Source organism: Nelumbo lutea, chromosome 5, assembly GCF_056320005.1.
Source record: "Nelumbo lutea isolate HS-2025 chromosome 5, American lotus-T2T, whole genome shotgun sequence".
NCBI lineage: Eukaryota > Viridiplantae > Streptophyta > Magnoliopsida > Proteales > Nelumbonaceae > Nelumbo > Nelumbo lutea.
The window spans coordinates 60,250,796-60,269,370 of NC_142688.1; the positions used below are offsets into that span (position 1 = coordinate 60,250,796).

At 36.9% G+C, this 18,575-nt stretch overlaps 1 long non-coding RNA gene across 1 annotated transcript; it reads left to right on the plus strand.

Moving 5' to 3' along the window:
* Positions 1-5,548: 5,548 nt before the first annotated feature.
* Positions 5,549-12,457, plus strand: LOC148852659 (uncharacterized). The gene is made up of 2 exons (XR_016099236.1): positions 5,549-5,662; positions 12,014-12,457. It is a non-coding gene; the product is annotated as an uncharacterized LOC148852659 (long non-coding RNA).
* Positions 12,458-18,575: the final 6,118 nt, after the last annotated feature.

An 18,575-nucleotide genomic window follows, 5' to 3' on the forward strand; every position in this document is an offset into this window, starting at 1 on the left:
ATGTTGCCTCATCAATTGGGGCAAGGTGGAAATCCCTATTGAACAAGAGGTAATTGACGGGCTCGAGGATTGTGCCATTTGGAAATCCTTGGATGGAGATGTATGTGTGATAGGAGGCAAATTCATGGAAGACCTTGCCCATTCAATTGTCCCTTTACAAGAGCTAGTTCATAATTGAATGTCTTCTCCAACTACATTGGGCCTAGAGGCCCCTTCTCTTGAGGTTTGTTGAGATATACTTCTCAGACCATGGGGTCAATGCTTTTTACCCTATGCCTCAATCCCAAAAGAAGTTTTTGTACTCCATTAATCCAAATGAAATTAAAATCCTTCTACTTGAACTATGATTGGCCTGATCCCCCTCAAAAGGGTACATAGACAACCTTAGTTCATAGCCTAGGCCCGACCACTTTTTTTTGAAAAATCTCCTTTTTGTCCAGTTCCAATTCCCATGTTTATTCCTCTTTTTGATCTTACAGGAACCCAAATCCATCTCATAAGTCTATGACTTTGACCTTGAGTTAGACTTTGCTCTCATGGGGATAGAGGAGGAACCTCCTGAGGAGGAGATCCCTTAAAATATCCCTGATTAGATTGAACGACAAGAGGAAGAATACTAGAATCTGATTAAGAAGAAATTAATCTTGGAACTATTGATTATCCAAAGTTGGTAAAAATTGGGAGATATTTAATCCCATTGTAGAGACTTGACATGATAGAATTGTTGAAAGAATTCAGGGATGTATTTGCATGGTCCTACAAAGACATGCCAGGATTAGACACAGACTTGGTGGTATATAAGATTCCCATATATCCCAATACAAAGCTAGTAAAGCAAAAGCTCAGGAAGCTCCATTCAAAGTGGTCTCTAAAAATTCAATAAGAGGTTAAGAAGCAGGTTGAAGCGAGATTTCTGTGAGTGGTTACCTACCCTAAATGGCTAGCCAACATTGTAATGGTGCCTAAAAAGGATGGGAAGCTTAGGATGTGTATGGATTTTTGGGGTTTAAACAGAGCTAGTCCCAAGGGTGATTTGGAAGTACGAGATGAAAAACTAGCATTATATCATAACTGTCTCAAAGAGTTGATCAAAAAGTTTAAGTACATCTCCTTCAATTACTTGCCTAGAAAAGACAACCGCTTTGTGGATGCTTTAGCTTCCCTTGGATCAGCCATACGTTTACCTCCCAACATGGCGGTAGAACCAATTGATTTAAGTTGGGATAGTGAACACATACTAGAAATCACAACAAAAGATGAAAGTCGGATGATAAACCATGGTTCAATGACTTCACAAATTTCTTAGAGCACCAAGCATTTCCAAGAGGGGCAGATCCCAAGGTGAGAAGAACTATAAGTAGGCTAGAAGGGCATTTCATCATAGCAGGGGAATATTGTATCGAAAGTCCCCAAGATTACCTTAGTTGAGATATGTAGATGAAGAATAAGCACAAAGAAAGATGAAGGATGTACATGGTGGCATATGTGGCCCTCACATGAATGGGCATATGTTGGCTAAAAAGTTGCTCTTAATGGGATTTTATTGGATGACAATGGATGAGGATTGTTGTCAACATGTGTAGAGATGTCATGCTTGTCAAGTCTTTGATTGAAAGATAAATGCACCTCCCTCAGAACTATATTGTTTCACTACACCTTGGCCTTTCTCGGTGTGGGGAATTAACATGGTCAGTCCACTGCAACATGCAACAAATGGGCATAAGTTCATCTTGGTTGCCATTGATTATTTCACTAAGTTGGTAGAAGCAATGTCTATAGCCTGCCCAACAATGACCAAGACAGTTCAATTCATCAAGAGCAACATAATTGCCAGATATGGAGCATCTTGCGAGATTATCTCAGATGATGGAAATATTTTTGTTGGAAAGGAAGTCACAGCCCTCTACAATCATTTCAAGATTAAGTAGTTGCTTTCATCCCCTTATCGACCTCAAATGAATAGAGCCATAGAGGTTGCAAATAAGAACATCGAAAAAATTCTGAAAAAGATGTCTCTTACCTATAAGTCTTGGTAGGACATGTTATCGTATGCTCTTTTGGCTTACCACACGTCAATCAGGACATCAACTGGGGCAACGCCATATTTTTTGGTGTATGGAATAGAGGCAGTCCTACCAACAGAAGTTAAAGTGCCATCTTTTGCGAATGATATTAGGCTTAGAGATCCCGGAGACAGATTGGGTCCAAGCACGTTATGAGCAGTTTGCATCTTAGGGTCGTACCCTCTTGTTGAATGCACGTTCTGTTCACCTTTGATATGCTTCAGCCATGTTATCATATGCTCTTTTGGCTTACCACACGTCAGCCAGGACATCAACTAGGGCAATGCCATTTAAAGAAAGTAGTTAGGAATTAAAAAAAGAAGAAAAAAAAGGGGAAGAAGAAGAAAAGAAAGAAAAAAAAGAGAAGATGATGAAGAAAAAGAAGAAAAAAAGAGTAAAGAAAAGGGAAGAAAAGGGAAAAATTAAGAAGATTTTAAGAATTTCAGCTTCCTAATAACCCATGAACCAAGTTGTGCTAGTAACCCACCTATCCTTGAGCCTTAGCCACATTTTGTCCTAGTACTAAGACCTCCCTAATCAAAGATAAAAATAGGAATATGGAATCAGATGACAAAGAAATTGTCTCCCCATCCCCTTGTGGCAATGATGGGAGAAAGAATGAGTGGAGAGAAAAAACAAGCAATCGCACGACTTGAAAGGACAGAGTGAAAACCCGATAGTGCACTCTGAGTAAAAGCACCAGGTCGTGACAAAATCAAATTTCCCTATTCATATGAGTGCAAAGTCTTCTCCTTCTTTAGTTTTATAAGAGACCTTACTTTAGTGTTTGATACACCTCCTAATTCTGAGAATTACAGTGGAACTAAAGTTATACCAAGGTTATGTAAGGACCCACAACTAGATAGAGTTAACCTTGACCACACCCCTCTTCTAAGGTAATGCACCCACACCAGTCGTCCAAAATAATAATAATAATAATAATAATAATAATAATAATAATAATAATAATAATAATAATAATAAATAACTAAATAAAATCCAAAAAAAATAAATACCATAATTAAAGATCAAAATTATCAAATTCATCAAAAATTATCAAATAATCCAATATCAAAATTATTGAATTCATCAAATATCAAATTCACCAAATATCAAATCTTAATCAAATCATCAAATATCACAATTATCAAATCATCAAAACATCAAATATCAAATTCATCAAATATCAAAATTATCAAATATCAAATATCAAAATTATCAAATCATTAAATATCAAATATCAAATCAAAGTTAAGTCATCAAATACCAAATATCAAATATCAAATATCAAATATCAAAATCAAATTATCAAATTCATGAAATATCAAAATTATCAAATCATTAAATAATCAAATATCAAATATCCAAATCAAATCATCAAATACTAAAATTATCAAAGATCAAATGTCAAAATCATCAAATACCAAATCAAAATCAAAGCATCAAATATCCAAGCCATCAAATTCAAAAGTCAAAATCAAACCATCAAACATCAAATTTATCAAACTCGTCAAATCATCAAATCATTGAATATCAAATATCAAATATCAAAAGTCAAAATCAAATCATCAAATATCAAATTTATCAATTTCGACAAATACCAAAATTATCAAATCATCAAATATCAAACTCATCAAACTCTTCAAATCATCAAATATCAAATATCAAAAGTCAAAAGTTAAAATCAAATCATCAAATGTCAAATTTATCAAATACATCAAATATGAGCTCGAACCCGACCCAAGCATTAGGCCTAGATCTTGAGCCTGCCCCAACCCTTATATAAAGCTCGAAGCCCGACCTGTACACAAAATGTCTTATTTTCATTGTACTTTTATAAACTAATATTATATTAATTTAGTAATAAACTATTTGTATTTCCTAATAGTAAACAAACATTTATTAATAATTTAAGAAATAAATATTATATATATATGCATTTTTTATTATATGTAATAGTACCGGACCAGGCTTGGGGCCAGGTCGAACTTATTTGAGAAAGCCCGAGTTGATGACTTTGTATTTTGATGCCTTAAGGGCATCATTTTAGGGGTATTTTAGACCTTAGACTGACTAATCTATACCCTTTTTTCGGTTAAACTCAATGTTGTGACCTCTAAGGGTCCTTGTGCAAATTCTGGGTAAAAACTGTGAAATTTACAAAGTTTTCTGCAGATTTTGGAGAGCTAGCGAGAATTCCAACTGAGAGAAGGGGTGTTTCTGAAAAACTGAGCCTAGGAGGGCGTCTCCTATCTGGTAAACCCAGAAAGGCACCCTTCCTACTGTATTAGCATACTCCCCTCTCCTTAACAAACCCTAGGGTGCCTCCCCACTCCTTCTTTTCACCTCTAACAAACCCTAGCCGCCACCTAACTCCTAATCTCCACCATTCAGCCTTTAGCCACTAGATCTTAGCCCTATATTTCACTCTCTATCTCAGCCACTCAACCCTAGGCGCCCAAATCTCCACCATTCAATCCTATGAGCTTAAATCCCAGCCCTCCATACTTATAGGTGCCCTCTCCTTTACACTCTAGTCGTAGGATCCTTCTAGTTTAATCCTAATTCTCCATTCCTAAACCCTAGGGGTGCCCATTTTCCACATAAACCCACTAGCCGCCCCTCTCTATCTCTCTAATCCCAGTTTTGTCCACCCTTCTCTATAAAAAGGATCCCAAGGGCCCTGGAGAAGGGGTTGGTTAGCCCAGTTCACAAGCCCAAGGCTTCTTGAGGGGTTCAAGGGTTACAGGAAGGAGGACGCCTAGTTCTTGTCAAAAGGGGTTCCTGCAAGCAGTTCATCTAACCTACAACTGCCACCACTAGAGTTGATCCACCATTTTTGTTTTGTTTTATTTTCTTTCTTTTTATTATTCAGCTTTTCTAGCAATTTAATTTCTATAATTTTTTATTTTAATTTGATTTAATTTTTGTTTTTTCTTTGTCTTTTGCAGATCTAAATTCGCCCATTTCAAGGCTAAGGTGTCTCGAGGGGTTCGTGGGCTAAACGGAGGAGGAACGGCTTGCAGTTTGTCTTCTCGGAAAGCTACCACCACTATATTTGAATTTCAGCATATTTTTATTTATTTTCTTGTTAATTTCAGTTTTATTTAATATCTAAATTTAATTTCTTGTCTTTTTCAATTCTGAATATTTAATTTCAGCTTTAATAAATTTTATTTTCTTATTTTCTACAAATCCCAAATCTATTTTCTTTGTCTTATTTGCCTGACACAAAATAATAATTTTTAGCCATGCTTCCCTAAGGATTAGACCCCTTCCTCACCACTAAACTACGTTCTTTATTTAGTTTTGAGGATTGGAAAAATATAAATTATTAAACTGGTGTTTCGGGTGTTTGACGATGCATCTTGGGGTGCACCACATTTTTTGCGCCATTGCTGAGGAAGCAACGGACTGAAAATTTTTATTTCTTTGTTTCGGATCCGTTTACATTATTTTTTTTATTTCATTATTTTTCTAATCTTTGGAAATAAAACTCTCATAATTCTTCTTTTTTTTCGTAGGACATATTAGCCGAAGGCGGGGGTGCCAAAACACTACCGAACTGCGCACAAAAAAAATATTGGGTAGTGATTCAGGTGTGGTCATCCAACTTATTTCTGATTTTTCTTTTTATTTTCAAACTTATCTTGGTAGATTAGTGTTTTCGAATCTTTGGTTTTTTATTTTTATTTTTATTTCTTAATAGATTCGGCTATATTTTTTTAGGATAATTTATTTTCTTTTCTTTTGTCTTTAGATCTAATTAGTTATTTAATTAAGTAATTAATTGTTAATTAAGAAATTATTCAAATTTTCAAATTTGAATTTAAATTTTAAATTTTGAATTTTAATTTGAATTTAAATTTGAATTTAAATTACAAAATTTAAATTTTAAGTTTTGAATTTCAAAAAAAAATAATATTTTAAAATTTTTTGCATTTGCATTCCAACATTTAGAGTTTGATATGTTCTAGAGCATGCATCATATAGGATTATTTAATTGCTGAAATCATATTGTTAGTTGTTAATGTGTTAGGGTTTTTTTCATTTTTTTTAATTGCTCTCTTTGTTGAATTAATTTGTTTTATTATTTTATTACTGAATTGCATATTAGAGATAACTATTCATGCATTGTAATTAGTTGCATTTATTTTGTTTATTGTGTTTTTCCATTAATCCATTTAAGGGCAATCCAATTTAAATAAGATAAAGTGGGGATTTCATCACCCTTCCTTGGCCAAAAAATCACCACCATTTCACGTGTGGTTCACCCTAAACCTTAATTTAAAATTTGGATAGTAAGATCCTTTAGGAGGCCCCACACATTTGGGTTCAAAAGTGTACTGAATTTTAGGGAAGCTTGTAATTACTTTCCATAACCGGCGGTTGGTGTCTAAGGAAAGAGGTTAACCGGCTAAGCCCAAGCAAGTTTCGTGGTTACTTAATTAGGTCCTTGCGAGAGAAAGGGGAGCCTCCCACATCCCAACTCTTACTTGACTAACCAAAGGAAGTGGTGTAATTCCAAGTGAACCTAAGGGGATTCACATTGGTTCAACCACTAGTTTAGGAAACCTTAGTTTAGCCCCTAGGTCGTGTGTTTTACTTGTTTATGCTTAATCTAAAAAAAATTAAAACAAAATAAAATGAATTCAATGATCGAAGTTTGTGGAATGAGAACTATTTCCAACCTAAGCCACGAATAGATTGGAACAATGTGTCTCAACAACTGGATAAGATTAATGAGATGGCCCAAAGACTTGATCAAGTCCTTGCATTTTGTTAACAAATTGGCCCATACCCAACCTTGTCATCCTACCCAACATGTTCCATCTGTGCAAGCCCCACCCATCATGTTAGCCAGTGCCCTACGGCGGGCCCATGTCAACCAGTCATTCCAAAGCAAGTACATGCAGCTAACGAATTTTTCCAGCCCAATGCTAACCCATTCTTTCACCCATATAACCCTGGGTGGGAAAATCAGCCAAACTTTGCTTATTGGGCCCAAGCCCAAGAAACCATCTTGTCAGATGTGCACTCTCAATCGTCAGCCCAGACTCACTATGAGTATAATGATTACCTCGAGACTCAACCGGCTCAGCCATGTCAAACTTACTCTCAACCCCATCAAACTGATTCGCTTGATGAAATGTTTCTACAGCTCCAACATCTGATCTTAGCTCAGCAAAAGCCAATCCTAAGATTAGAAAGACAAGTAATTCAGCTCATGGAAGCTAACCTACAGTGGGAGAATGATTCAATGCTTAGTCAGCCGATTGTTGTCCCTAGAACTGAACCCCTAGGTCTTCCCCAACACCATATGACTTCTAACATCCAACACTTAGAAAATGCTGGGGAAATTTTGGCTCTCCAAAGTGGAGGAAAGTTTGAAGACTGTTATGAGTCTAGAAGTCCTTCTACCCACCCAAAACATAATTGTTGTACCATAAATGTAAATAGAAACCCTAGGGAAATCGGTCGGGTCACAGTGGATGACCAGACGAAGGAAGCTAGTGTTTTAACAAAGACTCCTCACCCATTACGGTCTTGGCCTACTATTGAACCTTTCTCAGAGCTAAAGAGTGAACCACTCGTGCCTTCTCTTGAATCTCCTCTGCAACTAGAATTAAAACCCTTGCCAGACTCCCTCAAGTATGTGTTTCTAGGACCCGACCAAACACTACCAGTAATTATAGCAGCTGATTTAACCCCTATACAAAAAGAAAAACTGATTGATGTCTTCAAAGAGTATAGGGGTGCCATTGGTTGGTCGGTGGCTGACTTGAAAGGGATTAGTCCATTCATTTGTATGCACCCATTTGTATGCACCATATTTATACGAAGGAGGATGCCAAACCGAATAGGGAAATGCAAAGGTGGTTGAACCCAAATATGAAAGAAGTGGTCAAGCAAGAAGTAGTCAAGTGCTTGGATGCGGGTATTATCTACCCAATTTCAAATAGCAGTAGGGTAAGTCCTACGCAAGTGGTGCTTAAGAAGGTTGGACTCACCGTGGTCACCAGCGATCAAGGTGAAGTGATCCCCACCCAGTTTACCACAGGATGGAAAGTATGCATCGACCTCAGGAAACTTAATGCAATCACGAAAAAAGACCACTTCCCTCTACCCTTTATTGACCAGATTCTGGAAAAACTTGTAGGGCAGAAATATTTCTATTTCTTAGATGGGTATTCTGGGTATAACCAAGTAGCCATTTACCCTGAAGACCAAGAAAAAACTACTTTCACCTGCCCATACAACACATTTGCCTTCCGAAGAATGCCGTTTGGATTATGTAATACACCAGCAACCTTTTAGAGGTGTATGATGGCAATTTTCTCGAAAATGGTAGGTGACTTTCTGGAAATATTTATGGATGATTTCTCTGTCTTCAATGATTCCTTTGAATCTTGTCTCAAACACTTACAAAAAGTTCTTCAATGATGCGTCTGAAAATGTACTAGCTTATCATCTGTCTAGAATTCAAATTGAAAAGAGCGAGCCTATGCATGACTATTCCTTTCCAAATGAACACCTCTTGGTTGTTTCCCATAGTACACCCCCATGGTTTGCTCATATTGTCAACTATTTAGCAGTGGGCAAAATTCTTGAGGGGTGGTCCAAGAATGAGAAAGACGGATTCTTCTCACAACTCAAATATTATTTCTGGGAAGACCTTGTGCTATTCCATATCTATTCGGATCAAGTAATCTGAAGATGCGTTCCCGAGTCTAAACACCTTAATTTTTGCCACACTCTTGTTTGTGGGGGGCACTTTTTAGGGAAGAAAATGGTGGCCAAAGTACTGCAAAGTGGCTTGTATTGGCCAAGATTATTTAAGGATGCCCATGCTTTTAGTAAATTGTCTAAGATGCCAAGCTGTTGGGAATATGTCCCTTAGAGACATGATGCCACTTAATCCCATTCTAACTATAGAAATCTTCGATGTTTGGGGTATTGGTTTCACGGGACCATTTCCGCCATCATCTAGTTACGAATACATCCTAGTGGCCGTTGATTATGTGTCGAAATGGATTGAGGCTATAGCAACCCAGACCAATGACCACAAAGTTGTAAGGAAATTTATTCAAAAGAACATTTTCTCTAGGTTTGGGTGTTTGTGAGCAATCATTAGTGATGGGGGTCACATTTTACTAATGCGCAATTCCGTGCTTTGCTCCACAAATACGGAATCACTCATAAGATAGTAACCCCCTACTCCCCAAATGAATGGTCAAGTGGAAGTTTTTAATCGGGAAATTAAGAGTATTCTGCAAAAATTCGTTAGGCCTAACCGAAAAGATTGGCCTAGTAGATTGGAGGATCCACTTTGGGCTTATCAGGCGGCGTATAAAACTCCCATTGGAATGTCTCCTTATAGGCTAGTCTTCCGAAAAGCTTGTCATCTTCATGTAGAATTAGAGCATTGGGCTTATTGGGCCATCAAAAAGTTTAATTTTGATCTAACCCAAGCTGGATCCCATCGGGTTCTGCAATCAAGTGAGGTAGAAGAATTTCGCAATGAAGCTTATGAAAGCTCACGCATTTATAAATCCAAAATGAAAGCGTTTCATGATAAAAACATCTCAAGAAAAACATTTGAACCTGGTCAAAAAGTTTGGATCTTTAATTCTAGGCTACAGTTATTTCTAGGAAAATTAAAGTCCATATGGGATGGGTCGTTTGTTGTTGATAAAGTATTTGAGCATGGTGCGGTTAGAATAGTTAATCCTAAGAATGGAATCATATTCAAGGCCAATGGTCAAAGGCTTAAACCATACATAGAAGGAGTATCTAAGAGTAGAAGAGTTGAGAACTTTAGTCTGAGTGATCCAATTGGGTCTGGCTAAAGACATTAAACTTAGTACTGGTTGGGAGGCAACCCAACGAAGTTTTATTTCAGTTGTCTTGTTAGACTTTGTCTTTTCATTTGAGTAAGTTTTAAAATTCAGTTGGCAAATCCTGAACCCCTGTTGAATCCTTACCTCTTGATTGTTCCCTTTGACCCAAGTCCCTTTTGCATCATTCTAGTCATGCCATTGGGGACAATGGCATTTAAGTTGGGGGGTGAGAAAAGAGAATTTTGAAAAATTGAGAAAAAAATTTAAAAAAAAAATTGAGAAGCTAAGCCTTTAAATATGTAGAACTAAAATTTCACTGAAATTTTTAAATTTTTTTTCCATTAAAAGAGATTCCTGAATAGAAAAAGTTGAGGAAACTGATAAAACAATATTGAATTTTGTAGAGATTGGTAGCAAGTGACAGGAGTTAAATTTTTCTTGTTTGAATGTTGTCGAAACCATTTAGAAATTAAAAATACTCCTAAGTTTGCCCTTGTGAAGATAAGAAGAGAAATATTGAGAAATCAGACAAAAAATTCTTCAAATTAAGAAAAATAGTGGACTGCCCCAAACAATGCTGAATTTTACACAGCAAAAAAAAAAGAAAGAGAGAGAGAGAATAAAAGGTCAATGGACACCCTAGACTTAGTAACCGGGTCTCCCCACCTAAGTTAAGTGTCAAGATTCACATCAAATGGGAAAGGAAATGCCAAAGAAACTTACCTAACACTTAGTAACCAGGTCTCTTCACCTAAGTCAAGTGTCGAGATTTGCGTCAAACGGTGGAAGGTAGAAATAAAAATGTGTGTGCAAATCAAGTTCAAGGGTAGAAATCCACTGTTAGAAATGATAAGAAAAATACCTGCCTGATTTTAAAAATCAATCTCAGCTTATCGAGATAGTCTGCAAATGGAAGGGTATATAAGATTTCTAAGCCAAGTTTCTGTAATGTTCAAAGTAGGACGGACAGTTTTACCCCTTAAACCCAATACTAATCTATACAAAGTTTGAGAATTCTAGAATTAGGATACTTGGCTAATTTTGTCAGGGATGATCCTGCAATGGGAATGATCTCTTTACTCAATGTAATTTTAAGGCTGCATTGCTAAGGGACTAGCAATGGTTAAGTTGGGGATGTGATAACTCTGTATTTTGATGCCTTAAGGGCATCATTTTAAGGGTATTTTAGACCTTAGATTGACTAATCTGTACCATTTTTCAGGTTAAATTCAATGTTGTGACTTCTAAGGGTCCCTATGCAAATTTTGGGTAAAAACTAGGAAATTTACAGAGTTTTCTGCAGATTTTGAGAAGCTGGTGAGAATTCCAACTAAGAGAGGGGGTGTTTCTCTGAAAAACTGAGCACAAGAGGGCACCTCCTATCTGCTAAGCCTAGAAAGGCACCCCTCCTATTGTATTAGCATACTCCCCTCTCTTTAGCAAACCCTAGGGCACCTCCCCACTCATTCTTTTCACCTCTAACAAACCCTAACCGTCACCTAACTCCTAATCCCCACCATTCAGCCTATCTCAGCCCTCTATTTCACTCTCTATCTTAGCCACTCACGCTAAGGCGCCACCAATTCCTTTTAATCTCCACCTTCTAGCCCTAGGCGTCCAAATCTCCACCATTCAATCCTAGGAGCTTAAATCCCAACCCTCCATACTTATAGGCGCCCTCTCCTTTTCACTCTAGTTGTAGGACCCTTCTAGTTTAATCCTAATTCTCCATTCCTAAACCCTAGGGGCGCCCATTTTCTGCAAAAACCCACTAGCTGCCCCTCTCTTTCTCTCTAATCCCAGTTTTGTCCACCCTTCTTTATAAAAAGGACCCCAAGGGCCCTAGAGAAGGGGTTGGTTAGCCCAGTTCACAAGGCCAAGGCTTCTTAAGGGGTTCAAGGGTTACAGGAAGGAGGACGCCCAGTTCCTGTCAGGAGGGGTTCCTGCAAGCAGTTCATCCAACCTGCAACTGCCGCCACTAGAGTTGATCCACTATTTTTGTTTTGTTTTATTTTCTTTCTTTTTGTTATTCAGTTTTTTTGGCAATTTAATTTCTGCAATTTTCAATTTTTGTTTGATTTAATTTATGTTTTTCTTTGTCTTTTGCAGATTTGAATTCGCCCAGTTCAAGGCTAAGGTGTCTCGATGGGTTCGAGGGCTGAACGGAGGAGGAATGGCTTGCAGTTTGTTTTCCTGAAAAATTATTGGGCCTAGTAATTAAAGCCTAAGCCCAAGCCCGAGCCAGCAGACCTGAAGTTTTGTCCAAGCCCAAAAAATAATAGGCTAGGCCATTGAGCTACCTGACCCATGGTACATGTCAAACTTGGTGATACAATAATAACTTCAATTCGAGGGGAAATATGGAGTATTTGGTGTGGAATAAACTCACACATGAAGGGGTGATTGTTGGGATTCATGTGAGTATTTAGAGTGAAAAGTCCTACATTGGAACAAGAATATGCAAGGAACTTATATACAGAGATTGGACCACAACCTATTAGGGGTAAGCCTTGTTCGATTAAAATAAAAAAATGAACTAAAATTTTTTGTTTTTGTTTGTTTGGTTCAGTTATTTCGGTTTTCAATTTTCAATATTAGAAATTCAATTAACCAAAAGAATTGAATTAACTAACATTTGTTATATATATAATATAATATATTATTTCACCAATATATATATACATTAATATAGTATAATATTAATGAAATTTGGTTTTAATCGAAATAACCAAAAATTTTGGTTTTGGTTTTTTTGGTGGTTTTTTGGGTTTTTTAGTAATTCGGTTTTGGTTTGATTTTATGCTTTATAAGTTTGATTTTTAAAATTTTGGTTTATTTGATTTGGTTTTTAACCAAATAAGCCGAATGCTCACCCTCACAACCTAGCCCATGTTTAGGAGTGTTTATTGTTAACATAGGTGTTTATTGGATAAGTGCTTATTTAACTAAGCACTTACTAGTGCTTACTGAAAAAGTGCTTATTTCAAATGAGGGTAGCATAGGTATTTTAAAAATCTTAAAAATAAACAGCCTCTTAGGTGTTTATTCAAAATGGGCTTATTTCCATGAATAATCACTTATTGAGGCTTATTATCAACCACCAATAAGGTTGTGTTTGGGAAGAGTGCAAATGCCGATTCAATGGATATTCTTGGGTTTAGTTTTGTAGGTATTTGGTAAGAATGTATTTGTGTATTGATAATGACAACAAACACGGATTCATAGACATCTTTGCATTCAAATGAAAGCAAAAGATGGATGCAAACTTTTGCATAGAGTAAAAGACTAGGAAACCATTTGTAATATTTGAATAACCTAAGTTCCTTTCAACATATTTGGGCCATGTTTGATTTCACTTCTTTTAAGTACTTATTCAAATAATTACTTAAAATAAATGGTGTGGAACTACACAATAAGTGGAAAATGACCATTTATTCCTATTTGGCAAAATAAGTTAGGAATAAGTGCTTATTTCAAAGCTAAGCACTTAAAAAATAAGCAGGTTCAAGGTGACTTGTTTTAAGCACTTATTCAATAAGTGCTTATTCGAAAATTTTGGGATGGTCCAATCCCTAAAATATTTATTAATACCAAAACTACCCCTACAAATGGAGAAAAACCTTGTCTTCTCCATTTGCACAATCCAAACAAGGCAGCGGTAGCAAGAGCTTGGAGGGGGACCAACAACGACTTTAACGACCGGAAACTGATCGATAGGTGCCCGTTTTTCATTTTCTAGTGTTCCTATTGCTTCCAAAACTAGTATTGCATTATTTTTTTTTTGGGGGGGGGGTTTAATTGAACGAACTATCCATGGTGTTTTTGTTCAAATCTGAAATCTAGGATCGAAAACTCACCAGAATCTCACCAATGACCGTAGGTAAGGACTCCTTTGCCCAATACTTTGATCATTTCATTCCATTTTTCATTGTTTGTGTATATTTTAGTGCAAAAACCGATTTTTTCAATTTTCATTAATATAAACCGAATTTTAAAGCAATGTTGTATATGCTTTTTGTTGTACATTTGTTTGTTTGAATAACTAGATTTTTTGTGTTCGTTTTGGTTGAGTATTACATGAAAAATAGTCAATTGTAGATTTTTTTTTGTTATTTTTTGCATATTCCAAATTTTGATTTGATTTTTTGGAATATAAATGTGAATATTTGGTAATTATTTTACATTCTCATTACAAATTTGTGGTATTGTTTTTTCTTCTTGCATGTGCTTTCATTATTTATTATTGCTATTACTATTACTAGCTAGCATCGTTATATTATTATTATTATTGTTGTTACGAGTGACAACCCTCCTTTATAGGACCTCTACCTTTAGAGGCCTAGAAGGGCTCTCAGAATTGAAACTGGAAGAACTATGGCTAAGTGGGGCCATATCAGGGATACCGTAAGCCTCTTGGCCGGAGTCTAAAGTAGACATGATAAAGGATGTGTTATCTTACCTAATCAAAGGAAAAATGCAGTGACTTGAAGAAAACGGACATGAGAAATCTAGATGAGCTGGTCTAGAAGCTCTCAAGTAGTGACGCGAATGCAAATGACGGGGCTTCCAACCCCTTTCTCCTACCTTTTATAAAAAAAATGGACAGAGTAGATCTTCTTCATCCAACGGTCACCATCGCCTTGACTCAATTACTCGCGTTGATGACCACCACGTAGCACTAGCCTCGATAACCGAAACGATGCCAAGAGGTTTGTCCCTAGTTCGTCTCCACCCACCAAGTTAGATCTTATCAAACCAACACCTCCACCATCCTGGGTTACAACCTTTACCAATGGATGAAAGTGCCTTTCCGAATCGCATCGTTTTCCAGTGGTCCTAAACATGGAATTATCATCAAACTTTTCCTCCCTACTCCCCTCAACCAACGTCGAGGCCTATACATCTAATTGGATATCGACCTTGGCCTCGGCATATGGGTGTTATTGACTACTCCATTATTGGATGACATGTGGCATGTTGTAAGGGAATTTTCATAATCTCGGCCTCGTCTAGGGGTATCATCATCATTTTCTACTATCATAAGGGCATTTTCATGAACGAAGTGGGGGCAAGAGGCATGCTCGGCCACGTGGGTTTTGGTCCATTAACTGCCATGATCGTAGCCCCCAAAAAGTAAATTCGTTACATCACGCCCACTACGTGGGCTCCTGGACGACTCCAACTATATAAGGGACTCCATGGCTATAGGTATAGTTCCTCTCTACACTCATACATTACAATTGTTCTAGCTTAATGAGACCTGAGCCTTTTTTGAGTCCTGGGCTAACTTGACCATTGGAGTCCTTGCCCCTAGGATCACATCCCTAGGACTTTGACGTCTTTTGTTTGTTCATAAGTGGGACCCTTGGCCTAACTATCCTTATCTTTAGTCGATCCCATTCTTTCCTCGCCCTCTAGGTTCACCATTAGGGCCCCATTGGAAGCATCACCCCTCAGATCCCTCGGCCACGTCAACCTAGTACTCTCCTCTACAAACAATTCAAAAGACTAGTTACACTCAGCCCCATTAGTGGTAACCCTCCTCTATAGGACCTCCACTTCTAGAGGCTAAAAGGGGCTCTCAAAATGGTTGTTGGACTCATAAGAGCTAGAAGAACTATGGCTGGGTGGGGGCATATATCAGGGAGACAATAAGCCTCTTGGCCAGAGTTTAAACTAGACATGATAGAGGATGAGTTCTTACCTAAGCAAAGGGAAAACGACGGTGACTTGAAGAAAATGAATCTGAGAAAGCTAGTTGAGGTGGTCTGGAAGATCCTAAGTAGTGACACGAACGCAAATGATGGGCTTCCAACCCCTCCTGGCCTCCTCTCATCCCTTTTATACAAAAATGGATTCAACAGATCTTCTTCATCCAACAGCCACCATCACCTTGACTCAACTACCCAAGCCGATGGCCACCATGTGGCACTAGCCTCGATAGTCGAAATGATGCCAAGAGGTCTAACCTTGGTTCATCTCCACCCATCGTGTTATACCTTACCGAATCGATACGTTCACCCATTCCGGGTCACAACTTTTACCAATGGACGAAAGCATGTTTCCAAATCACACCCTTTGTCAATTATCGTAAACATGAAACAGTCATCAAACTTTTCCTCTCTACTCCCTTTGATCGATGTTGAGGCCTATATGTTTAACTGGATATCAACCTAGGCCTCAACCTCGGTAGTTGGGGCCAAGTGATATAGGTGTTATTGATCGCTCCATCAGCGAATGACACTTGGCGTGTCATAAGGGCATTTTTGTCATCTCGACTTTGTCTAGGGATATCATCATCATTCCCTTTTTATCATTACTACAAGGGCATTAATTGTAGATGTTACAATCCCAACTGAGCTCTCCCTAACCCATTTATAGCAAGGTAATGCTTGGCCATGTGGATCTTGCTCCATTAACTCCCATGATCGCAGCCCCCAACGAGTAGGAGTCATTACACCGCGCCCACTACGCGGGCTCTTTGCAACTTCAACTATATAAGGGACTCCATGGCCCCAAGTATAGCTCTTACGTACATTCATACATTTCAATTGCTTTAGCTTACTGGGACCTTGATCTCTCTTGAGCCCTCGACTAACTTGACCATCATAGTCCTCACCCCTAGTACCACATCCTGGGGACTCTAACGCCTTTTATCTATTCATAGGTGGGACCCTCAGCCCTTTCACCTCGAAAGTGATGAAACTATCCTCATCTTTGGATTTGGTAGCAACAAAAAGTACTTCCCAAAATTAGTTTATGAAGACTACTTTTTGGAAGTACTTCCTAAACGTACTTTATAAAAACTACTCACTGAAAGTACTTTATATTATTTTTCATTATCTTTGTTATATTGTTAATATTTTTTAAATTAATTATCATTATTATTTTTAATATTATTTTCATTATTATTATTATTATTATTGTTGTTGTTGTTGTTGTTGTTGTTATATTATTGCCACATGTGGGCCTACGTGGCATTCCACATGTGTTACATGTGGATTCTAATGTGTCTTGAAGCACTAATGTGGCAAGTTCCTTTGAAATATATAATACAATATGTGAAATCAAATATTTATATGGGTGTGTGAAATAAGGACTAAAAATGTCATTTTCACTAAATTAAGTACTTAGTGGGGAAGTGCCACACCAAATATCCTCACCTAAGTACTTAAAATAAGTTTAAATGGTTTGGAAAAGAGGTCGCCAAACAACATTAAGTACTTATTCAAATAAGTACTTAAAATTAAGTACTTTAAGTACTTATGCAATAAGAATTTATTTCTCAAATCACTATATCATCAAACAGAGCATTGTCTTAAATATTAACTAAAACTTCTACAATACTATGGAATCTGATATAATAAATATAATAACAATGACATTAACAACCTACATAGAAATAGTTGCTTAAAGCACAATATAGCTATTGAAGATTCCAACATTTCAATAGTTTGTAGGGTTTTTAGATTAGTTTCAAACAGAGCTCATCAAAATTCTTTTCATTGGCCCTAGAATACATGGTTTAACTAGATCGACTAGTTTGAAAATATTCCCCATAGCATAAAAGGATGATGACTAGTTGTAGGTGCATTTGAAGACAAAAATTATGAACAAATTCCCATTATTCCTCACCCCATAAAAGTTCACATCAGTGCCCCACAATGCCCCATAACACATCCCAACCGTGTATTGGGAACATCTCCCAATGTCGTGGGGCATTGTGGGGCACTAATGTGAACTCCATAAAGGGAACAAAAAATAAAAGAAAAACTACTTGTTATGTTAATAATAGATATAAAGATCAAACTTGTGTGTAATGTCCAATCCCAAAAAAATGGGGGATATAGAATGAATAAAATGTGGGTAGTTCTGATTCTAGATATAATCATGTGTCACATCTAATGAAACCCATATTAGGAAAAAAAAACTATGGAAGGTAAACTAAGAAACTAATTCATCTCTAATTAACAATTTATTATTAAAGCAACTAAATGCACTTGGTCCACCTCCACTCATGTAAGGTAAAAGTGGGTTTAGGTAAATTTACCATCACTAATACATCAAAGATATTCAATTATTGCATTGAAATATGTAGAGGAGACGAGCTTTTCCTTATGATTAAGGTTAAAACCTTAGAAACCGGACTAAACCGGTTAATTGAACCATAACCTAGACTTATGTTTGGTTCGATTGTACCCTAGAAACTGGAATAGGTAGAAAAGCACCTAATTCCAATTGACTCGCTAGTTTAACTAGAAAACTAGTGGACCACTCCCGATTTCTTAAAACTGATTGTGTGACAAATATATATAATTTTCAAAATGCAAATGATAAGATGTGAACCCATAACATTTTTTTTCAAATATATTGATTTATTACTATTAATCCACTTTAATACTTGTGTTCACTTATAAATACTAGTATGCGTACACGTGCTTTGCATGTGGCAATTCTAGGTGATGATAATGATACTAATAATGTATCCAAAAATTCTATAAATATGTGTGTGTGTGTGTGAAGGAAGGATTAGGATCCATCATATTGATGTCGGAACCATGCTAGATGGCTATGCGAAATTTCAAAAATTTCCTAATCCTTCTAGGAATCGAATTCCCTATGTTTTGAAAAATTGCATTTTTTCAAGGATCAGTCTTGCACTGAATTAGAC